The sequence below is a fragment of the Aphis gossypii genome, chromosome 2 (assembly GCF_020184175.1).
Source record: "Aphis gossypii isolate Hap1 chromosome 2, ASM2018417v2, whole genome shotgun sequence".
Taxonomy (NCBI): Eukaryota; Metazoa; Arthropoda; class Insecta; order Hemiptera; family Aphididae; genus Aphis; species Aphis gossypii.
The window spans coordinates 840279-853419 of record NC_065531.1 but is presented as its reverse complement, the minus strand read 5'-3'; the positions used below and the strand labels follow the sequence as shown (position 1 = coordinate 853419).

The 13141-nt window shown below is 24.8% G+C and overlaps 1 long non-coding RNA gene across 3 annotated transcripts; it reads right to left on the bottom strand.

The window, feature by feature from the left end:
* Window positions 1-1412: 1412 nt before the first annotated feature.
* LOC114132734 (uncharacterized) lies at window positions 1413-13035 on the bottom strand. Of its 3 annotated transcripts, XR_007604636.1 has the most exons (4): window positions 12901-13035; window positions 8564-8706; window positions 7680-7729; window positions 7409-7617 (listed from the first exon to the last, which is right to left on the bottom strand). It is a non-coding gene; the product is annotated as an uncharacterized LOC114132734 (long non-coding RNA). The 3 variants fall into 3 exon arrangements; XR_003593076.2 differs by lacking the exons at window positions 7409-7617; window positions 7680-7729 and adding an exon at window positions 1413-2003; XR_007604635.1 differs by having other exon boundaries at window positions 7409-7729.
* Between the last annotated feature and the right edge of the window lie 106 nt (window positions 13036-13141).

Below are 13141 nucleotides of genomic sequence, written 5' to 3'. Positions count from 1 at the left end.
ACTATTTAATACTGTCTAATACTTTATCATGCTAGTTTTAAAATTATAAAATAAAATAATAATGCTATATATTATTTTTGTAAATAAAAGCCACATAATATTATTTAAGCTATAACAAAGGAAACACGTGTGCTAAATTATATAATTTATTTACTGTTATTTTTGAAAGAATCCGTTGGACAATTTGTATATAATACAATCAGGTGACTCAAAGACGTTAAAACCTGCGACAGCGCACCCATTATATTCCTACAACATTGGTAATTAATTTAGTAGACAGAGGTCGAAACCATTAGCGCATAAAGGGACATCTCCCGATGTGTAGGTGTAATTTTTCATTTTGTCCTTGGTGGATAATGGGTAGCTGAAAGACCACTATAATACTGACGCTTATGCTCATCAAGACCTACCGTCTGAAAAATTTCATGTTTAAATAAAATGTTAAATTTTAATTGAATTATTAATTTAGATTATAAATTCAAAAAGCGCTTTTTGTATATACCTTATAAAACATAACTATGACATCGGTCGGAAAATGAAAATATAAGTAATCAATTGTATGCATCGACTTAATTATATAATAAAATATATTTTTTTAAATATTATATTTATTTTTATAATATTTCATAATTACAATATAATTACATAATTGTATATGTATCTGTAGGGTTGTATTAAAATTAAGCCAACTGTTTCTGTGACAAGAGAAATATATATAGAACTTATATGTATATATAACATATTATTATTAGTTAGGAAATACGAAATTGAAAGTTTAAACCATCAAATTTGGATCAATAATCTGAATAACTATATTATAAGTTGAAAATATCCGTTTTCAACTTTTTAAGTGATATATAATGATATAATGATATTAGTTTAAATTTAATTTTATGAATCGGTTTTTGTTCAAATCGGTTAGGTACACCACCTATACGTACAGGTATATATTATACCCTATATAGTTTTGCAGATCGAGTTTTAATTGTAATTACATTTTCTTGAACCATACTATTTGTAGAGGCAGTATAACCTTTATTCAAATAAATTTGCATTTTTATTAAAATTTGTTAACCAAATAAACACATAACTCAGCCATCGTTCAGCATAATATATTTTCTAGAAATTTAATATTTATTGGAATCGGTATATTAAAATTAAAAAATCAGGGAATTCGATCTAATATATAGTAAGTATTTGGAGTGGGCCTCATCATTGAGTAGGTCACTCTAAAGGATGTGTTAAATTTGAATTCAATTATCAATCATTGCTTTTAAGAAAAACAACTATAAATAAGTGTATAAGTAGGTAGCTCTCTATTTTTACTGATTTTTTATTACTCTTTAGTAATTTATTTTTCTATTATATAGAAGTACAAAATGTTAACCAAGTTTTAAAAAAATCGTCGCATATATTACATAATATAAATATTTTTTTTCAGATTATAACTTCAAATACAGTATTTATTAGAAAAAAATGGTTAAACAATTTTAGACAATTGCGATAATTATTTTAATTATAATATTAAAATTTTGGTAATATAGATTATAGATCATACCTTTAATTGGTGGGTGGTGTGTTGTTCTTGATACTTGCTGTAAATTCGGTTGTCATAAAGAAATCTATAATTTTTTATTCTTGCCCGAGACCGAATGTTACTTCGATGAGATGATTCAAAGAATACATAAGTGCTTCACAAAGAGTACGCAAGGACTCGTTCAAAACATGGGTTCAGGTTCTTTACACATTAGAGTCTTGTATGTCCAATGTTCACTTTAGTGACCACAATCTCCTCATGTCAAGTACCTAACATTAATTAAGAGATCTAGCCATTTTGGTAGATTAGAGAGTTTGATTTTTATTTGTTTTTCCAAACAGATGTGACCATGGGGAACGACATTTTATTTTAAGGGCATGAATTTCAGTATGAATATATTTTAGGTCGAAAGATCTTGCTGTTTTCGTCGCCAATTTTTCGGTGAAACGCCGATATGGGATGGAATCTGTGTAAAATAAAATAATGTTATATAATATATTATTTTTAATAACTTATACGTCAATTCCACCTATCAAAAAGCATGTGATACGTTCGTGGTTTAAATAGCTTAAAATTATTCTAAATTTATGAAAATGGCATTGTAGGTATACAGAAAATAATATCATGAAAAATATGTTTTAAGATAAATATTTTTTTAAATTATTACATAGCGACTAAAATCGTTGATTTCAAGTATTGTCAACATTTGAAATTTAAACACTTAAAAAAAATGAAGTGATTTTTCACTAAACTTTTTTTTTATTTTTAATCTAAATTACGTATTTAAAATCTTATATTAAATATTGAAACTTTAGTTATAAAATTAAAAATTGTATTAATTTTTAACTTCATAATAGACTTTTTGTGATTTTTGGAAATTTTTGACCAGAAACTGTAGTTGCATAAAAGTTCCCATTTTCCCGATATTTTTTCCCTATGGATTATTTTGAAAAAATATATAATATCCCCTTTTTTAACCCTACAAAAAAAAAATCAACTAGATTACATTTCTTCCAGAAACCTCTCTCAAAGTGCAATATACACAAATTAAAATTTATATTTAAAAATACAAAATAATCAAAGCCAACCGAGTATAATAACAATAACAGATACTACATCCTTATTGATAGTTCGTTAATTGAAACATTTTAAACTTAAATTATAATATGTACGAGTATGTAAGAATAAGTATGGCTTTTATTTTTCAAGACTATATTAATTCAAATAATAATTATACCTTATTAGTTATTACTATTATAGATTGCAATAAAATCATTTAACCAAATATACTCATCACTTAACTGTCATTCAGAGTATTTGCTAGAAATGTTTTATAGCATATTAAAAGGAATACGCATTTTATTCAAATTAAAAACATTGTAACGTCTGAATTGTCTATTCAATGAACACAAGTTTAAATCACAATACCAAAGCCAACCGTGAATCCATGTTACTTAAATTTAGTTCTAGTAAAAAAAAAAAACGATAATCCTAAACGGATGACATTTCAATAAACATATCGACTTTATATCTATCTTACAAGACTGCTGTTCAAATATTGCTACGACGTCAATTCGAGTCAATATTAGTTCCAAATAAACATTAAACAATACGTTATACATATACTTATTTTAAACACATACATAGACTTGTGAAAATAATAATTGTCTACGTAACACAAAAGTATATCAAACGTTCGTACTTATACTACCTATATACAAACATACAATATTTATTAATATGCTGTAAAGTAAAAAAAAAAAAAATTATTAAAAGTAAATTTAAGTAATTTAACTATTTTCCTGGGCAATATGTATCTTGTAGTACGCATACATGATGTGACTACGTAAATAGTATGACTAAAATGATGGGTAGAGATTATTAACAAAAATACCTCATACGACATTGATTATTAAATGCATTAAATTGGCTATTTATAATCAATAATATTATAATGTGTCCTATTAAAAAATATAAACTCGCTTGGCCATTCACTCTTTTGGTCTTCAATCAAGTTATAACGAGGACACCGCACTAACCAAGGACCATGTACGTCATTCCATAGGTAATTAACATATATAATTTATACTAACCCATGTTTAACACGTTCAAATTTAACCTACGATAAGTAAAATAGGTGTATTTATTTCAAAGTTCAGCTTTTGAGCATACACAGTAATATTATATCATATTAGTTAAAGACTAAAATTTCATTTTTTTTTTTTTTTTTTTTAATTTTAAACTAAATATCATACATTCAAATTTTTATAACGCATCACAATAATATTAACCATCCTTATTTTCTCACTAAATAATATTATTACAGAAATGTAATACTATTAAGTAGGTATTTATTATTTAAATAAAAGAATTTTTCTTCTTTTGTATTTGAATACTATTCTCAATACGTTTAAAAAATAAATATTTGATTACATACTCTAAAAATATGATTTTTTTAGTATTTTCATTTTATATTTTAATACTTTTTCCGAAAAAAAATATATTTTCATAAATTAACAGCTATCTTTCAGATACTTTTTATCCTCCATATGATTATTATCCTAAATACATTTTTAAAAGGTCTTTTAACAGGTGATGTTGATTCTCCTAACCTTACTTTCTAACCTTACTTTGCCTAATTGACTTTAAAGTTTCTCAACAATCGTCTCATTCTACTTTACGTACTATTTTACCTTTCAGTTCCACCAATTATATAAATAATGAACTCATAAAACATTTGACACCCATACGGACCCCACCTTCAATTTTTAATTCTCTTTTTACTTTTTTTTTTAGCTCAACCTATAGAACTTGATCTGCCACAAACAATGCTCTCCATCTGTCCCTATTAAATTCCAGGTTCGGCTGACACATTTCTTACCAAGATGTTGATACCTTTCTCTGAAGCATAATTTCTTTCTCATACGTGGTGGGCGGTGGTATTTTGGGCGAAGGTAATAAATTTGACCAAAAAAATAATAGTCCGTTTGGGTGACTCTCATTTGTGCCATTTGGGCGAGTGAAATTATTTTTACCTATGCGAGGTACCTATTGGTCTTTTCTTATGTATGGTTTCAGTTAGTACATTTTTTATAATATTGTTATCTGCCATCCATACGTGTCCAAACCATTCCATTTTCTTAATTTTGATATAATATTAGGCTTGGCATATAGTTTATACAAGTCATAATTTTTTCTTCTTTCGAACGTTTCTAACTATTGTATATTAAGCCGAAAATTGTTTTTAATACCTTTCCTAAAGGACTCAGCCCATACAGTTTATAATATAAACCTAGTATACACTAAAAATATAAAATTAAGTATAAACAAGAAAAATCCTGTAATATTTTTTTATTGCTACTAAAATTTAATTGCATAACATCAATTAACTATGTATGCATGTAAAAAATAGCATTAAAAATTAAGATATGACTATAATAATTATAATATCCCCAACGTTATTCAAAAACAAATTCTTAATACTTTCCCAACCTTTTATAATTTATCCAAATACATAATAAAAGTATTCTTTACAAGACTGTAGGCATTATAATACACTTTTACAATAGTTTAATTATTATAAACCATATATTATATAGCTACAAACCTTGACCGCTGCAAATAATCGATGATCGAATATTGCTTAATTTAGAATAAATAAGAAATATTTAATACTATTAAAATATAACATGAATATTTAAACTTTTATAAAATATTTATAAATATTTTATAAATATTTATTTCAATAATTTAATTTTTGAATATATTTAAGATAAGTACTGAAAATAAAACCGTTAAATTGTAGGCAACTTGATTTTTGGAATTTGGTTAATTTTTGTAATAATACAGTAACTAAATAAAATATTATCAAAAACAAGCTAAAAACTCTCGATGATATATAACCAGTTTATGACTACGAAATTAATAAATCAACGATGTGAAATTATTTAATATCAAAAGTATTGTTATAAAAATAGAGCTCATAATATCCTAATTGACTACACAAAAAAATTTTGGTAAATATTTTATAGATTATTTAGGTCTATATAGCATCAATGAAATGCCATTGAATTTAAAAAATATATATGTATACGTATTACATATAATATATATATATAAAATAAACATTCAAACACCCATGTAATAATAAATAACATAATTTACTTTTGTCAAAAATAGGTAGATAAACATAAAACCAGTGCTCGATTTGGCAAAATAAAAGTAGGGGGTCTCTGTAAACTTTTAAAAAAAGAGCATCCCCATCACTTTTTAAACATTACTGAGCCCCCTCTTTAAACATATAAAAAATATTACTGTAAATATTATATTGTATATTATAGTTATACCTTATTAAATGTAACAACAAATTTAAAAGTAACTAAATAAAATACAATCCATCAACTACTTATTTAAATAGTTCCATAAATTATCATAAATAAATAAATTGTCAAAATGATGATGTCACCACGTGCATTTTGATAAAATTGCAGAATGATGCAGCATGCATGCGTCCCATACGTTCCCCTTATAAATATAAGTAGAGGTACGCTAAAATTTCTGAAAAATTAGTTGGGATACTCCATCCCCCTGCGCCCCCCCCCCCCCCAATTGAGCACTGCATAAAACATATTTTTATGAAAATGATTTGACTACTTATTATTGTCAAAACTACATCAAAGATAAACGATTCATATACTATCGAATACATCAAGTAGGTGAATTTTGTCGAAATATTGTAAAAATTTATACAAATATGTCACAAATTCTGCTACTAATTTGTAAGTAAGTACCTACAAATATATTTTTATTCCATAAAAAGTACCTACATAGTATGTAGACCTCTAATAATCTTCAGAATTCGAATAAAAACATTTATAAAAAAATCAAAAAACCTTTTTATTTTCAAATGGAACTCATTTTTACTGTATATTCTTAAGTAGATGATTTTTATAAGACTTTTTATGCATTTAAATATAAATTTTAATGAATAGATTTTGAGTTGGTTAAGTTAATGTAAAATATTTAACTATGTTTCTAATGTTACCATATAGATTTCGAGCCTATTTCCTGATAAAACTTTAATCGTAATATATTTGTAAGCTATAATGATTTAAGAATTATAGCAATTTATATTAATTTTATACATTTTGTTATTTATAAAAAATGCCTAAGTATAATAAGTAAATAAGTATTTAAAACCATTAATAAGAAATTTCCGATTTATGTGAACATAGATTTTAATATCTCAAAAACTACTCATTCTTATTTCAATTTAGATAATACATCAACGTTTTCTAAAATATATCATCGATACTTAACAATTTACAGTAAAAAAGGGTATTTTTTCATTTAAAAAAAATAAGTTTGTCTCTCCAGATGTTACTCCTTTAATGATATTAAAAGCATCTTAAAATATGATCCTTAAATATAGTTAAAAATTCCAAGCATAAAAAATGTAATATAAATACATAATTTAAAGAAAAAAGTAAGAGTAACAAGCATACCTATATTTACTACATACTTATTTGACTTCTTTGTTATACTGTCGTATGTAGTTTTCAACCTTTTTTTACTTATTATTACTCGTTGTTAGCTAGATATGTATATTATTTCTCAAATCACAATTCTAAATAGCAATGCTTTATTGAATAATAAAGAGAACACGGAGCGTCTCATTTATATCTTTTCGGATAACAAATTTCTTTGTAATAATTAATATATAACTCTTTAAACAATAATAATAATAATAATAAAACCATTTAATATTAGTTAGTAAACAAATACACAATATATTTATTTATAATTGACTAATTATACGATAAATATGTACATATTTATACATAATATTATTATGATGTAATTTCGCACTTATCGTAAGTGATAATTAAAATAAATTACGTTTTTTATAATAATAATACACAATAGGTAGGTCGTATAGATAGGTGTTAGTAATACAGATATTTTATTTATTTATAAGAATAATCGTAAGAGTACGTATCTATTGTCAACTCGGATCGATTTGGCTTTCTATCAAAACATCATCGTTTGTAATTATGAAATCTGTACAAGGTACGACAGTCCTAGTTATAAGTTAAAATATTTCAAGTCATTGGTATTTCAGATAACAACATGCATTACGTACCACCTATTTTTCATTTATTTTCTCGACGAATTAAAACAGCGATTCTATATCTGATAGAAAAAAAAAATTAAAAAAACAGTTTTATGTTGATTATACTATAAATATAATATTATATTGGGTGATTCTTTTATCGTAAATTAAAGGAAATATCTTAATCAACACAAAGAATTTTCAACATTATTTTACACTCTTCCATGACTATCAGAATATAATCTTAAAAATCCTTATATTTTTTAAGATCTTAACTGGTTTTCGATAAATGAATTGTATTATCTCTACAAGTACAAAAGACATAAGGTTGTTACACAATGTTTTGGAATGGAACATAATCAACACTTTCAATCAAAGCCGAAATTAATTTTATTCGTGTATTAATATATTATATTATAATATTGAGAATTACATTAACTTTAGTTACATATTTATTTACAAGTATAATTTAGTTTTTTGTTGCTCATTATTTTATTAATAATACCAGATTTATGTTATGTTGTTTTTGTAGTTTATAGTAGGTAGGTATTATAACAGTTAATGTTGAAACATTTTAATAATTTTTAACTTTTAAATTAAATAAAAAATACTAATATGAGAATAATAATTAATTGCAAATAATATACATATTTATTAATTATTAGGTATACAATAAATATTTCAAATAGGATAGGTAAATAAAATAAAAAATATTTCTGATTGATCATACGTGGCACACAAAACTTAGTGAACAACAGAAAGTTTATCTAGATTAGAAATTTAGAAATACGCGTGCTTTGAAAATGTACTTACAAACGGTTAGGAGTCCACCAAAATACTCTTAATTAGCCTCCCCCCACTTGGTCAAACAATGTTTGTTTTAACGCTTTATACATATAAACAAATTCTTTTACCAATTTTATTCACTTCATTGTATGGTGGTCGTATCCTTTTTGATTTATATTTTTTCGAAATGTTCATTTCAAAAATAATTTCTATCAATATAAGCAGCGTATTACGATACTACAACAGCACCGAACAATTTACTCGCTAGAACCTGTAACAAGATATAATTCGGTATAAAATTCACAGTAGACAGTTCGGAAGTAGATATGGGTATCTATAATATCTATAATAGATATGTCCTATATGAAAACCTAACACAGTAACACGTAGTACACACCATCATGACACCTCTACACCAAAATGACGGCACAAAAAGATATAGGTAATTTATAATGTATTTAATTGTGCTCGTAAAATACCTTTACATTTCTTTTTCCACACGTAAACTATAAAATACCTCACAATATGAAGTAAATGATAATAAGTCGTTGGAGTAGTAATATTAAGAACTGTATAACATATTTTATAGGTTACTGGTTTAAAATAAGACGTGTATCCACACAATCTATTAAATATAATATAGCCAATTATATACACGTACATATTATCAAGTATATGAGTACACGTAATAAACATTCCGACAAATACATCATATATTGTATTATTTGAACAATAAACTCATTTCCGATTTCTTATAAGTTATTAAGTTATAAAACCTAATAATTAGTAATAAAAATAAATATTTATGTACACATTTTAAATCTCTACTTTATACCTGCGTAAGAAGTCATATTTAGTCTGAACGAAATACACTTATAGTCTTTTAAAATAATCATTTGACATTGACATTTGACACTCTTATAACAACATATTTGCAGTCTTAAATATTATTTATTTTAATTATTTTAAAGGGTTTACGAACGTTTTCAGTGAAGTCATATTGTTATATACGCAGTACGCATACCTACGTTCATCATCGATAATATGTGAACCATTTAATTGATTATACTAGTATTTTTCAAATAATTTTTGTTACTGACCGCAGTACAAGGTTTTTAGATTTTCTATTGACAATAACCTATATTTCTTATTTCATTATCGTTATAGCAAAATACTTTTCTAAAAATGTAAATTTAGATATAATTGTTATCAAACATTGAATACATATAAATGATATTTTATACAACACAGTAAGCATTTTAAGATTGAATACACAAAGGGTGGGCAATACACTTCCCTCAAAATGGGTAGTCCTCAAAATATTTTTTCACCACTCGTCTAGTCGTTAATAATTATAAAAATATAATACGCTTTAAACACTTACCTAATCAAAAATTATTTGTTCGATCTACGTATTATCCTTTATTAATACGTCAACTTTTTAAGAAAAGTATGTATTCAACTGCTTCATATATGATATATGATATAATCATCAAATTTAAAAATTGGTAAAATTTTGATTGTTTTATAAATATAACATTAAAGATAAATACATAAATTAAATATTTATACATGCTTTTTTATATATGATATTTATATAATAAAAAAACTTTTTTTATTTAAATACACAATATAATTGACTAACAAATTGTGTGTAATATTTAAACGTCATTCTTATAAGAACCACGTAACGTGACTTAGGTAATCTAGTTGTTAGTTTATTATTTACGTTTTCAGTAAAATAATTAATAATATAAATTTTGAGATGCAATACAATATACCTAGGTACCTATATACTATATAAGACAAGTAATAACACAACCGAACACCCCAACAGTGTGAAGATAGGGATTTTGACAATGTTAGTATAACGAATTATAGACCTCGGAAAAATAATAATGAAAAAAGTCAAAGAAAAAAATATAATATCCCCAATGCAGACCCATAAATAAGCCACTGCTTCCGTGTTAATATCGATTTTATTATTTAATACTATCCGTACATAACGATAAGTAGTTCAATTGACTTCCATTCGCATATGCGATATATATATATAGTCGCGTACACTATAAACTCATAAGTCATAACATTCATAACTATAACATTATATATTGTTTAAGTATATTGTACTATATTATGTAAAAATTAAATTTATTATCAAACGTTAAATATTGTGTTAGACTTATTAAATGAATAATTTTTTTTCTCTAGAGCCTAAATAAGTTACTATCACATTATGTTATATACAGCTAAAAATAAATTTTAAAAACAAAATATGCACTAGTTTAATAATAGATTTTTCTTGTATATATTTTCTATCCTAATATTTTTCATCATCAATGTATAATAATAATATATTATGTATTAAAAATACGGTAGGTATACGCCAGTTTTATGTGTAATAAAACACATTTACAATTTATTAGCTATATTGTGTACAGATTCGTATCATAGAACAAAATTATTACAAATTATTAAAGAAAAAAATATTAATTACCAATCACCATTACTGAGTGTACATTTTTATGAAACTCGTCTTGTTATTGTGCAATGATTATTGTTGCAGTATTTGCATAATTTTCATTGTAAATAAATAAATATACTTTTAACTAAATACTATACACGAAACCACGAAAGCATTAACCATTGATTTAAATAAATAAACTGATGGGATTCTTATATATATAGTTTAAACGCACTGTTTCGTGAAATTGAACAAATTACTATTATTTATTATACTATACCTTTAAATTACCTCCTTATACAGTTATACTTTAAAATTTTAGGTAAAATATTTAAACAATTATTAAACCATCTAATTAGTTATTTATTATATTTGTGCGTTATGCTTTAGTCACCATAACTTATGATAAAAAAAAACAACAAATTCATCCACTAAGCAAATAATAGTTATTAGTAAGTTATTGTCAAAGATACATTTATAGGTACATAAGAAAAGGAAAATAAATTTCAAATAAGAATAAATAATAATACTATACAGCAGAGTGCCAAAATGCAAACAGCAGTATAGACGTATAGTAAGTAATTATATTACTATTTATTAATAAATTACTTATAATTAAAAATGTTTAAATGACGTTTCAGAGTGGGTTTATTAAAGCAATCAACTTATTTAATTTTTGGCATTTATGCTCACAAAAAAAAAACAGTAAAATATTTTTGTATATTTAAGTTTATAGAAATCTCAATAACAATAAGAAAACAAATTATAACATAATTATTACCTATATACTTATATAAATTAAATATACCTATAAGATGAATAGAAAGACTTAAATTTAAGTTTCGTAAAAATCTATTCGTTTGACATATTATTATAATTTGAATAGTTTTGTTTATAAAACACCAAATCAGAATTACAATAATAACGTTAGAATAAAAATAAAGAGGGCTTTATTGTATAAAAATAAACGAACAACCATTGATTACTAAAACCAAAACACACACAATTATTAAATTATCTCTGTATCAGAGTATTCTTTTGTTTATACCAAAATCCAATTAAAATGTATACAACAATTTTGAAACCGTCCACTCACGATACCTAAATATTATTATAATTTGCCGATTCCTTTTTACAAATTAATTTTATTCATAAGTACCTCTCAAATTAATTTTTTTAATTTTATTGTACACAAATTCGTATTACATAATCTATACTATAGTCAGATTATACCAAAACTATAATATTAAATATTAAATGATAACATGAAATTATATAGATTACAGACCTTTACTGTATCCACCGTTTATTATACAACAATATTAATATTATTTCATATAATTCTATAAATTATGATAGGATTTTTACCTTTTAGATAAGTAATGATTTATAATGATTATTAGTAAATAAATACCAATATTCTTAGCTATAGAAATAGTATCGCTTTAATATTATTTACAAAAAGAAAAAAAGCAAACAGTGTTACACTGCAATAAAAGAATGCAAGGTCACCCGCATACATAAAAATGCTCATGAGGGGGCGTATTATTATCAATATAATATGTATGTAAATACAAATCGTACCTATTAAACAAAATATGTTAGATTAAACAAATCGCCTAAAAATATGTTCTTATATTGCATTCAGTGTTGCTTAAGTCAGCTATTCTCAAACTACTTTTACGACCATAACCTGGCACGCTTAAAAAATAGTTAGTGTTTCGTAAAACCCAATGACAGTAATCAATTACTCAACTCCAATTTTTCTAAAAAAACTTTTTAACACAATTTTCAATCAAAATTTTAGTAATATTTTTTCCCAGGTATAATAAAAAATAATTTTTTCAATAATCACACATCTTACGGGAACCTTTGACATTGTCCCACAGAACTCTGAGGTTCAGCGGAACACAGTTTGGGAAATGCTGGTCTAACTAACAAGTGTCTAACTTAGTGTCTAAGTAACAATACATTATTACAATAACATCTAGATGGCCTTACCCCTTCTCGGTTCACACGCAGTCCACCTTATCAGACTTCTACTAGCAGCATTTAAAGAAGGTCTATTATTATCACGTTAAACGTTTAGACGTTTAGTTAGTGTTCAGTAGTCACTCACTCGTCAGTCATCAAAACAGTTCGGAGTGTTCGGGCTTGTTTTTGATGGTTATTTCATTTGTACAAACACTGAAAAAATTAAAAAACACGTCACATATATACAATACTAGTCATAGTTATTTTT